This window comes from Sarcophilus harrisii, chromosome 6 (genome assembly GCF_902635505.1).
Source record: "Sarcophilus harrisii chromosome 6, mSarHar1.11, whole genome shotgun sequence".
NCBI lineage: Eukaryota > Metazoa > Chordata > Mammalia > Dasyuromorphia > Dasyuridae > Sarcophilus > Sarcophilus harrisii.
Window position 1 is genome coordinate 106937467 of NC_045431.1, and position 13453 is coordinate 106950919.

The window sequence follows — 13453 nt, forward strand, 5'->3', positions numbered from 1 at the left end:
ATCCCCATTTTACAATTGAAGAAAATCAGGCAGATAGAGGTTAAATGATATGCTCAAAGTTGTACATCAAAGAAATGTCTGAGGTCATTTTTTGACCCCAAATTTTCTATTTACTGCCTTAGGGAATTTTCTTATGTAGGAATGTCCTACCACTGGAATACACACACACACTGGACACTGGGGACATTATATGCCCCAGAAGAAATTAAAGAGGAAAAGAACCTACATGTAATAAATATTCATAATAGCTCTTTTTGTTCTAGCAAAGAATTGGAAATTAAGGGGATGTTCATTAATTGGAGAATGGCTAAACAAATTATGGTAGATTAAGGTAATGGAGCATTATTGTGCCTTAAGAAATGACAAAAGGCAAGGTTTCAGAAAAAAAACTGGAAAGACTTTTATGAACTGATCAGAAATAAATGAGCAAAACAAGAAAAATAATTTATATAGGAACTTCAACACTGCAAAAAAAAACAAAACAATTTCAAAAAGTGTAAGGTTACTGATAAATGCAATTATCAATCATGGTTTCTAAGGCTTGATAATGAAACATGTTTGCTTCTATCAAAGAGAGAAGTAGTTGATTTGAAGATCAGGTTGATATTTACTTTCACATATGGCCACTGTACTTATTTCTTCTGCTGTTACAAGGGAAGGTGGTTTTGTTTTTAGTTGGGGTTAGAGGTCAGATTTAGGTGAGAAAGAAGGACAAGGACTGGAATACCAAAGATAAAAAAGAAAAAAAAAATCTAACAATCTCTAAGGTGGGGGTGAAGAGGAGAAAAAAAAAAAAGGAAAAAGAATAAATTTACATGATAACTTTAATATATACATTAAAAAATAGTAAGTTGGGGAAAAAACACTAGATCTTTTATGTACATTATATTATGGTATAGAAATACTTGTTTTATTCAATAAATTAATTTTTTTAAAAGAAAACAAGGCTTATACACTATAGAATTTAGACTAAGACTACTATTGACTGTAATTTTTTAAAAAAGCATTTGTGAATGCTAAGGAGGAGCATAATTGTAGCAATTTCTAAAATGCACAGAAAAGAGAGAAGTCCAGAGACAGAGTCAAGCAAAGCAGCTTTAAAACTAACAATCTGAATTTGTCACATCACTTTCTTTTAAAAAAAAGAAAATTTAATTTTTAAAAAATTACATATAATAGAGATTTCATATTTTCATGTACATTCCTCGTTTTCTGTTATTCTGTTTCTGGAACTGATCATGTTTGATGATGTTTGTTAATTACACTTGAAAACAAAACAAAATTATAAATAAAAAAAATTAATTGTAGAATGTCCTGCATCTGTAGGTAATGAGATACTTCATTGGAGGTGTTAGAGAAACAGCTGAATGACTATTTGTCAAGACATTATAGAGAGGCCTAATCATTTAGGTGTGTATTGGATTAAATGATTCCTGAGACCCCTGACAACTATAAGCCCTTTTGATTTTATTATTTTCTTAATACTCACTCATTTTTAAAAATTGTTAGAAGATACTGATATACAAAGTTCATTTTCATTCCAAGTCCTTCCTCTACCTCCCCCAAATCCCCTAGGTTTCAGTCTCACCCCAAGTAAAGCAGGTGCCTTAAAAGCAGATCTGTTCCTTATTCATCTACCTATCGCTGAAATAGACATCATAAGAAAACTGACTCAATTTCTGAGCTAAGGGGTAGCATGATGCATGGGCAATAATATAAAATCATTTATTCTGCACCAATGGAAAATTTAGAAATATCACAATTTTCTGATGAAACTATTTCTCTTATTATGCTGTCAGCAATTCTTTCCTAAGAGGGAGAGGAAGTTGCAATGTTCCAGACTCCAGATTCCAGACTAAAATTAAAACTTGTCATAATACATCTGATAAATAATAATGCAAACCATCAGCAGAAGGAGATGGGAAAGTGATAAGGAGATAAGAAATCTCACTAACTAGATATTTATGAGAATTTATATGTAACTAAGAAAGAGTAAATAGATAGCATGTTTATAATTCAATTCTATAATTGAAACCTTGGGCTAAAAATACATAGTCTTAAAAAAAATAGTTCATCAATCACCATTTAAGCCCAAGCATCTTAAAGCTTGTTCTAAGGCGGAAATCACAGGACCCCTTTACAGGCAAGGGAAATGAGGCTGAGAAAGTTCAAATTATTTGCCAAGAATTTCCTGGACTGGATTTGAATTCAGTTTCTTGATTCCAGGTCCAGGCTTCTATCCACTGCACCATTTTGATTGGGATATATGTCAATTATAATTTTTATCATAGAGTATCAGCTTCAAAAATGAACAATTATTCTACTGAATTTTAAAATCTTAAATTGATTTGCCATCTTATTGAACTGGAAGCAATCTATTAAAAGTTTGCAAACTCTTTGCATAAGCACAGAACTTTGCAGAGAAAATTTCCTCTTCATATTTTACCATATACTTTAGAAAAGATTAATACTTAATGTTTGTTATAGAACTACAGAATCCCAAGGTTAGAAAGGATCTTAAATATCTGGGTCAAATTGTAGCCTATTTGAATTTCCTTTTAAGTAACTTCTGCTTAAAGATTTCAAATGAGAGGGAATTCAACAGCTTCACACTCTATTTTATTCCATACCTCTAATTGTTCAGAGTTTTTTATGCTGATCTTCCACCTTTTAATCCTGGTTCTTTCCTTCCAGGACTATTCCTTCTCCCACATAATAGCCCTTCAAATATTTGAAGAAAGCTAATGTTCCCTTACAATTACTCCAGATTGGCCATTCTAATTCCTTCCATTCTTACACTTAGAGGCCAAGTAGTATAATAGAAAGAATGTTGGAGTTGGAATTGAAAAAATGAATTCACTCCCCCAGCCCTGAGACTTTGCTTGGACTAAATATACATATACATACATATATATATATATATATATATATATATATACACACACACACACACATATATATATATATATACACACACATATATATATACACACACACACATATATATATACACACACATATATATATATATATACACACATATATATACACACACACACACATATATATATATATATATATAAAACCACCACCACCATTTATCCTGCAGGAATGCTGTAAGGAAAGACTTTTGTTGAGCTATAAACTGTAAGTTATTCTTTTTATGACTTTTTTTTCCTCCAGAAAACCTGTAGCTTTGGCCTTTGTGCACTGTGATGTCATGAAACCATATTTTTGGTTATATTCATGTCTTGAATGATACCATTCAGCTTCAAAGTGCTTTATCACTTGTAGCCATTCAAAAGAATTCAATTCAGCAGCCTTTGGGAACTCATTCTTCATTCCCAGGGCAATCACAAGGGATTATTCTGAATTAGGTTACAGATTTGTAAACCACAATATTAGTAGTGAAATGTTTAGGCCTCTGGCATCCGTGGAGAATTTCAAAGCAAAGTTTACTCTGAGCCTCAACATTCCTTTTCAGTGAGACCAAAGAGCAATATGACCTTGAACTGTGCTCTGAATGTAAAAGGCACTTGAAAAAACTGGATTTAGAAGAAAAAGATTTCAAAGATAAGGCTTTCTGGAGAACATCTTACCTATCCTCCTTAAGTATAAATTTCAGATCCATTAAACTCGGCTTGGATTTTATCTTCAAGGGAACTATAGTTATTGTGCCATTCTGTGCACAGCCATGAAGCCTGTATTTTGTTAAGTGAAGACATTTCTTGGTTAGAAAAATTTTCACCTTTTCAAGCTGAGTATTAATGAGCTTCTCCTGCTCAGAAAGGGAGATGTTCTGAAGCCCCAGAGAAGTCTAGAGCCCCTCTCTACTTATCTTCCTTTTTGTTTTCCTACTATACTTGTTCCTTTTTCCACTATTTGTGGCGTCTTATGGCTCACCTGGCCCTTGTTCCACAAATGACATCATTCAAACCAATTCCTGGCTCTCCATTGGCTGAGATGTAAAAGACCCTAATTCTGGATTGGTTTCCCATGATTTCTGGTTTGCCCCCTCCACCTGGGATCCTTAAAAAAAGAAAAGGCTGCTTCACTTCTAACTAGAGCAGATTCTAGCTCTGGTGTAAGGGAGACTACTTTGTGGAGCTCCCATTCTTCCTATTTCTCTTGGGGACTGGCGGGTGGGCTTTTACCCAATGTCTTCTACTGAGCCTAAATCTGATTCTAGTGCTCATGCAGCCGAGCCAGGAAGCCAGAGTGTACTGGCACCTGTGGGGAATATTGTGCTTGTCAGTCCTACCAGTAACAAAGATCTGGCTACCTCTGCTTCACTGAAGAAAGAAAACCCTCAACTCCAGCCAATGGATGAAGCTCCCGAGGGGAACCTTCCAATTTTTCAGCGAGCTTCGCCTTCCCAGGTTACAATTATTCCAAGTTTGACCTCCATTGCCAAAAATGTTGTAGTCAGTACACAAATTCGGGATTTGACTATGGCTTTCCAGAGTGAGCTGCATATGACTAAATCAAAGTTTGCCACAGACACTGAAACAGCATCAGATTTGGCCAAATTTGATCAGATGATCTTGGACAGTACAGATGAGTTGCAGCAATCTGAAGAAAGGGATGACCATTACCTGCCTATGACAGATGATGAGCTGGCTGAGATTGCTGAGATTCAGTCATCAGGGGAATGGGAAATACCATCCCTCCAACAGCAAAGAAAAAAACGACGTTACTTTGTTCGTCTAGGATCCCTGCCTCCCAACCTCCAACAGCAGGCCATTGAGTACTCCATGGTGAAACTGGAGCAACTCAAGCAGAATGTCCTCGAGACTCACCTGCAGCTTTCTCAGATCATCAGCTTAATTAATAATGTTAAACAGACTGGTACTCCATGGTGTGAGAGTCAAGAGAAACTTGACCAAATATGGGTTCACTGGAATCAATTATTTCCTACAAATAATAAGCAAGATGTTGCAAAGATGGAGTCCCGTACTCTCCTCCTATTTATGAAGCTCCTCTACAAGCTTTTGAACATCATCTTACTGCTCTTGTCTAGCACACGAGGCCTTTACGATGACATTCAGAGAAAGATAAGGCAGAGTCTTCACTATATAAGAGAGTATGAAGCTACCCTTATTAACGTGAATTCCTTTCAGGATCTTTCTTGCAAGTTCATAAACCTAATCCAGGAGGAGAGCAACAGGGTTCTAGCATTCCTAGACCAATTACAAGACAATCTGGCTGAGGACAAACCTCTCACTTGGATCATGGGACCCTTTGTTCCATCCAACCAAGGTTCCCAAAAGGCTGAGAGAACTTCTGAGAAGGTTTCAGAAGACTAGAATTGTCCTGGTTCAAAGGATCAGAGAGGTTAGCATATAATACTTTTACATATATTCTCATTTATTCCTCACAACATCCCAAAGAGCTATATCCTATTATTATCCCCTCTCCAGAACCACAAGAGGAAATTAAAACTGAGAAGTTACACAGGGTCATACAGGTAAACACCTGAAGGTAGTTTTGGGGATCCTCACAATATTCCAATAAGGTTAATAATATTACTGTCTTTTACAGATGAGATTGGGAGATAAAATTATTTAAGAGGTCATATCTAATTAATGTCTAAGGCATAGTTTAGACTTTAAGGAGATTCCTGACTCCAAATCTAGAATTTGATGCTTCTTGGCTATGTGATCTTACACTTTACTCCAAATTACCATTTCATGAAGGACACTTACTGGAAAGTGAATGTTTTGATCTTTAAAGACTACTTCTAGGCTAATTTGTTTTTACTTTCTCTCCTAGATTTCCGGAAGCCAGGTGTCCAGAATTCCTTATGTGTTGGTCTTTTTCCAGATGCCCTAAGACCCAGGAGAAACAAGCAATTAAGTAACTGAGCTGCCTCTAGTGAACTAGGGTATTGGGGGACAAACAACCAAGACCATCTCTCTAGCATGTCCCATAGTAATCATGTTTTGTTTCATTGGGCCTGTTAAGAAGATGTAATTCATATCATTGTAATCCATCCAGGATGTTAGTAATAAGTAAGCCATCCAATATCCTTGAATTAGTTTTTTGTTTATGTTTCTCCTCAATGGAACAAGATAACTTTTGTTTTCTGTCAAATTTTAACTGCAGCTTAAAAATTATTAAAAAAAAAAAAACAATGAAATATTCTTATGTCTTACCATTAAAATTGGACTTTTAAGCTGGGGGAAGGGACAGGAAGGAAACTCCTTCCAAACACTACCACTTACTGGTCTTCACTGAAAGTAGGAGAAAGAAAATTGTCCTGGAGGTGAATAGGAAAAACTCTCCCTCTTTCCAGAACCCTTGCATTATCCCCAGATGAATCCGGGTTAGGTTATTAGGTCACTACTTGGATTCAAATTAGAAGCACCTGAAATGAGATGAAAAGATCAAGAATATATGCCCTGTCTTTAGGAAAATAAAGTAGTTCTGGTTATTTACTTTCCAAAAACACAAAGAAAGCTATTACTAAATAGGACTATTATTTATTAATGGAAAAAAAAAACTCAAGATTGGTGGGACTGCTGAATCCCAAAGCCTATTTTATTTTTTTCTTAACTGAGAAATTAGGCCCAATTCCTTTGAAACTCCCACTTCTTTTGATTACAGTGAGAGTCAGTTCTTGAGGAACTGATTACCTTGTTCACAATGTGGAAATCATATAGCCAGCTTTATATGTTAGCTCTCATGCTAACACATCCTGAGTTAATGCTCTCAGTATAAACTAGGCTGAGAAGGTCAATGATTGGCTGCATCAGCTAGAAAGAACTAAGACAAAAAGCAACAATACATGTGTCAGCTGTAAGTTGGGAGGTTCCTGATGGTGAGGGAAGGAAGGGAGAGGGACCGGATATAGTGACTGGTGAACTATTGGTGATCCTCCTAACTGTTTTAACTCTTATGATCATTACTTTAAAGCTTTCCCCTCTATTCACCCCACAGCTATGATGACCCCCCCAATTTCTTTAACTATGTTTAGAGAAGATTTTTCATATTTCCAGGTTCTTAAACATCTAGCTAGTGCACTTTGGGTAGTGGGAAGTAAAAGGCCAATATCAGAGATTCTTAATAGAATCTACCAGTGAAATAGGCTATCAAAAGTGGTAACAAGAAGAGAGTTGCATCAAAGAATATACCTGGAAATAATGACGTTTCCTTTCTAGAAAGCACTTTATTATCAGGTAGTTAAGAGGATATGGTAGACAAAGCTCTGGACCTGTAATCAGGAAGACCAAAGTTCAAATGTGACCTCAAATACTAGTTGTGTAATCTTGGATAAATTATTTAACTTTGGTCTGCCTCAATCTTCAATTATAAAACGGGGCTTACAATAATGGCACCTTCCTTCCAGGATTGTTTTGAGGATCAATTTGATATTTATAAATTGCTTACATGGTACCTAGCACATACATAGTAGGCACTATGTAATACTAATTAGTATTATTATCATCATTATTTTCAGGCACTTAATCTTACAGCAGTGAGGTAGACTATATAATAAATCAACGATCCCTGAATTCTTTAGAATCCCATGAATTCATGGGTATTCTTTACCTTCAAGATAGATTGAACTTCCTGGTTTTAGTACCTGGTTTTCATGAGTTGCTTGTGAGCAAAATACTTATTACTCGTGGGCCAATGATGAGTCTCTCCTAACAAATAGAATGGTCCTTTGATGACAAACACAATTTGTTACAAGATGCTTGAATTCTTCCTAGGATTTTCCAGACCTTGTCTTCCACTGGTCTTTAGAAACCAGGGGTCACCTGCACCGCACATACAGTAAGGCACTGAAATAGATCTTGAGTGTAAAAACTTAACACATTAAGGACATTTAAATTCACTAGTGTAGAAACTCCCTCCACTGACAGATTGCAACTCATCTCTAACTTAGAGACCCGGAGGTAAAGAAATTTATCCAAAAACTGCTAGAAAACATTGAAAGAAAGATTCAAATGGATCATCCAGACTAAAAATCCAGAATTCTGTTCATTAAACTATATATCCACTCATCACACAAAATATTAAAAATGAGATTAGATTATATACATTTTCAGTACTAGCATTTTATTAGTAAATGACAATATCGCATAGTCCTCAAAGTCATACTTAAATCACATCCACTGATGGCTTGTAGTAAGAGCTTAATTTTTGATAATAGTAGCATATATATTCCGATTTAAGGTTTCAAAGACCTTTGCCTATTTTATCTCATTTGATCAATAATCCTCTGAAGTAGATGCTATTATCCCCATTTTACAGTTGAGGAAAGAGAGTCGGATAGTAGGTAAGAGACTTGCTCTTCTCTCCATTAACAGCTTGTATATGTATAATTCTTAATCTCTCAAAAGAGAGAATGTTCTCAATGTTCTCATGTCCATTACATCAAAGAAATAATAGATCTAAAATATTCTCCCTATGCACTCAACTCCCAGGCCTCTATCCCCACCCTCACCTCAATGAAACACACACATACACTCCCCTTTGTTATGAAAGAAGATTGGAGAATCAATTATTCAACATGAGCAGAGCTGAGTTGCCATAGATACCATAGTTGGATTATTTTTTTTAAAAATTAAACATAATAGAATATTTGGCACTCCAACCCAAATCAAGTTTACCCTTTCTTCCAGATTGACAGGGAACTTCAGGATCTTACTGGACATGTCTGAACTATATCTGGCCTCCTTTGCTGGATTGTTATCCGTATCTCGCCTCCAACTGTGAATGTTTCCTAAGGTTCTGTCCTAACCTTTTTTTTCTTTTCCCCTCAGCTGGTGATCTTGCTAGCTCTGGAAGGACTAATTCACCTCTAAGTAAATGATTCCCATAGCTACATATAAAACTCTGATCCTTGATCAGCAACTTTTTGCAGTTTATGTCAAACTAGATTTTCTAGAGTCATGTAAAGTATCATGTTCACAACTGAACTTATTGTATTCACTTAAAAAAAACCCCAACCCTCTTTTGAACTTCCCTATTCTGTCAACTATCCTTCTATACATCTGGATTCTCAACCTCTGAGACATCCTTCTTACACTACTTTATTACACATAAAGTAAGACTTTCCGGTTGATTATTCCTTCATCCACCACCATTTTTCTCATCTGTTCCCTTCTTTCTACTTACATGATTGTCTCTCTAGTTCAGGCCTTCATCATCTCTTGCCTGATGCAATTGCCTCTTACAATAACCTCCTAAGTGGTCTCTCTGCTTCAAGTCCTTCTCATTTCAGTTCATCTTCCACAAAGCTGCCAAAGTGATTTTTCAAAAATAAAAATATATCCATGTCACTCCCTTGCTTGAGAAATTCCAGTGTCTCCCTACTACCTTTACACTAAAATAAAAAGTCCTCTGGAACTTTAAAGACTGTCACCCCTGGCTCCCATCTACTTTCCAATTTTATTATGTTTAAGTCCTCAGAATGTAGTCTATAGTCCAGCCAAAATAGCCTTTTCACAGTCCCTCACACAGGATACTCCATATTGCTGGCATTCCCTGCCTTTCCAAAGGCTATTCTTCCTCCTTGGAATACTCTGCCTCAACACATTTTGGGTATGGCTGAATTCCTAAGGAGGTGAAAAACAAGTTTCATACAAATCTCAAAACAAACATCACCTTCTACATGAAACCTTTCTCTGATATTTCCAGTCATTACTACCATTACTAAAATCGCCTTGCATATACTTTGTATTATACATATATATATATATATATATATATATATATATATATATACATATATATGTACAATAAAAGAGAAAGGAGATATGCACACACACATATGTATGTATAATGTTTACCTCAATAATGAAAATAGCATCATATAGCCCTTAAAAACTTGCAAAAAAGCTTTACAAATATCTCATTTGGTCTTCACAATCCTGGGAGGTAGGTGCTGCTATTATCCCCATTTTACAGATGAGAAAATTAGGGCATTCAGTGGGCAAGTGACTCATTCAAAGGTCACAGAACTAATAAGTCGGTAAATCTGGATTTGAACTCGTGTTCCTGATTCTAGATCTAGCACTCTGTCCACTGTGCCAATTAGCTTTCTCTAATATTGATCAAAAGTATCTACATTGCCTGGTAGGTCCTTAATAAGTGCTTGCTGATTGACTGAATCTTTAAACATGAACCTCAGTTTTCATTATATATTCCAATAAGTTTCTATATACCTCATTTGATTATTTTAAAAACTAGGAAGCATTCTGATTGTATGAATACAAACAATTGCTATTACAAAAAAATCCCATTGTCATTATTATTAGAAATTGACTCAAATCTATACTAGTCTCCCTGTGACCTGAATTATGAGTTGCTTTTTAAAATAAATGCCCAATATCAGCTTATTTATCATTTCAAACATTCTCATAAATTAGCTGTATAATATGGGGGAAATCTATCTGAGTTTTTCAGGGAATTTGGAATCTAGATAAATGGGTGTTTAGTGACGAGTGAAATTCTTACTCTTTAAAGGTGTGGGGAGGGGAGGAAATTATAAAACATTCACACCACCAAAAAATGTATAAAATCATGTTATAAATACAAATACATTAAGGCATAATTATTTACAAAATCTTTATTAGCTCAAACAAAATGGCAAAATAAATGCAAACTGAATAAGATAACTTCATCTTTTAGATTAGCAGTTGTAAATATCATTTTTCTTTATGATACATCAGGTGCACACAAATTATTTTACTATATCTCTAAGGAAGAGGGCATTGTTATCTATCTTGTAATCTGTGAACATTTCCTTGTTAAAAAAAAAAACAGATTCAAATTCTTAGAATAAGAAAGAAAAAGAGAAAGGAAAGAAGGAAGGAGGGAAGGAAGGAAGGAAGGAAGGAAGGAAGGAAGGAAGGAAGGAAGGAAGGAAGGAAGGAAGGAAGGAAGGAAGGAAGGAAGGAAGGAGAAGGCAAGGACAGAAGGACGGAAGGAAGGAAGGAAGAAAGAAAGGAAGGAAGGAAGAAGGGAAGGAAGGAAGGAAGGAAGAAGGAGGGAGGGAGAAAAAAGAAAGAAAATTCAAAATGAATGAATTTTGAATCAAATTCTGCCTCTGATACTAGCCATGTAACCATGGATGAGCCCTTAAAGCCAACCTCTGTTTCCTTATCTGTTTTGTTCAACTATTTCCATTGTATTAAACTCTTTGTGATCCTATTTTGGTGTTTTCTTGGCAAAGACACTGGTATGATTTTCCATTCACTTCTCCAATTCATTTTAAGAAATTGAAACAAATGGCTAAGTGATTTGCCGAGGGTCACACAGCTTCTAAGAATCTGAGGCTGCATTTGAACTCATGAAAATAAGCCTTTCTAACTTCAGGCACAATACTCTATCTGCTGAGCCATGTAGCTATAAATTTGGATTAATAATGCCTACAATAGCTCCTTAGGACTGTTGTAAGGTTTGAATAAGATATATAAAGTGCATCACAATCCTTAAAGTTTTATATTAATGTCAATTGTAATATTATTATAAGTAATTTCATAAAAAAATACCGAATAAACTGGGCTTATATCCCAAAGAGATCTTAAAGAAGGGAAAGGGACCTATATGTGCAAGAATGTTTGTGGCAGCCCTCTTTGTAGTGGCCAGAAATGGAAACTGAGTGGATTAATTCCCTTAATTGGAGAATGGCTGAATAAATTGTAGTATGTGAATATTATGGAATATTATTATTCTGTAATAAAGGACCAGCAGGCCTTCAGAAAGACCTGGAGAGACTTACATGAACTGATGCTGAGTGAAATGAGCAGGACCAGGAGATCATTATATACTTCAACAACAATACTATATGATGATCAATTCTGATGGACGTAGCCCTCTTCAACAATGAGATGAACCAAATCAGTTCCAATAAAGCAGTAATGAATTGAACCAACTATACCCAGTGAAAAAACTCTGGGAGATGACTATGAACCACTACATAGAATTCCCAATCCCTCTATTTTTGTCCGCCTTCATTTTTGATTTCCTTCACAGGCTAATTGTACACTATTTCAAGTCTGATTCTTTTTGTACAGCAAAATAACTGTTTGGACATGTATACATATATTGCCTTTAACTTATACTTTAACATATTTAACATGTAATGGTCATCCTGCCATCTGGGGGAGGAGGAAGGAGGGGAAAAACTGGAATAAAAGATTTTGCAATTGTCAATGCTATAAAATTACCAATGCATATATTTTGTAAATAAAAAGCTATAATAAAAAGAAAAATATGTAAAAAAAATAAAAAATAGCAATAAGCAAATGTTAATTATCCATAGTTGGAATTCATTTGACAGCCTATCAATCTGGAAGCAGAGAGATAGAGGCTTATCGTCTTTTGGAAGTCTTAGATGTTGTATTCAACATCCACCAACCCAAATCACTATTTTCACCAAAGGAATCACACATCGTTCAGATGAAATATCAATACTTGATTAGGTGCACACATACACACACACACACACACACACACACACACACACACACACACACACACCCCAAGTGAAAAAGACCTTAGAATCATCTAGTCTGATACTTGGAAGTTACAAATATAGAAACTGATGCCCAATAAGGTCAGATGATTTGCCCAGAATCACCCTTAGTGACTTTAAACAAGTATTTTTGGCCAGCAAGAAACAGAAGTAAATGAACTCTGTGCTGGTTAGCTGTTAACCAGAAAACACAAGCAGCCCATTATGTGTCTGCTTTGAGGCCAATTCAATACAGGTCTTCACATCTTCCTGTGCCCTGAAATACAAACATATTGAAATACTCCATTGTGTCCTTTCTAGCCTTTTTCCCCCAACCATCAAAGAAAAGATTTCCCTACAGAAAGAACTGGCAAATTCTGTGGAAATAAAATCACTTTTTTTTGGCCAGTGTATATTGCCATTTTTCAGTAAACAAGATTGTTTTTCACTGGGGGAGAAAAGCCCTAAAAAAAAAAATTCTGTGTCAGGGTTGGATTAAGGAAAAAAAGCACCAAACTGGAGCTTTCCAACAGTGAAGGAAACTGAAGGTTGAAGGTCGCTCTCTGGTTGCTGTGACACAGAGACTGTCTTGCAGCCAAATACTGTACAGTGTTCAAAGTCACAATGAGCGCTTGGAGAGGGAAAGAGGCTGGAGGTGGGGAAGATGAGGCAGGGGACAAAAGACTTAAAAGGGGACCAAGTAAATGAAGAAAAAATAAAGGACCACAAAGTAATAAAAACCACTTAGACTGTAAAGCAGTGATTGTTTTTCTCTTCATTTATGCAGCAATTATGGAATCCCTACAATAATAATAATCCCTTTACATATTTTAACTTAATAAGCTTGATAAGCTTATTAAAGTTTCCATCTACACTATGATTTTTGGGACATCCTGCAGAGTACCATCATATTTTTTAAAACTCTTATCTTTCAACATTGTCAGGAGATAAAATAGAAGGAAAGAAGAGAAGCTTTTTTCAAGC

General features: G+C 35.6%; 1 protein-coding gene and 1 long non-coding RNA gene across 2 annotated transcripts in view; one reads left to right on the forward strand and one right to left on the reverse strand.

Moving 5' to 3' along the window:
- Positions 1–13453, reverse strand: part of GPM6A (glycoprotein M6A) — a 483660-nt gene that overhangs the window by 429103 nt on the left and 41104 nt on the right. The gene's annotated exons all lie outside the window — the stretch shown is intronic.
- Positions 5269–6765, forward strand: LOC116420009. Its single transcript, XR_004230341.1, has 2 exons — positions 5269–5334; positions 5773–6765. It is a non-coding gene; the product is annotated as an uncharacterized LOC116420009 (long non-coding RNA).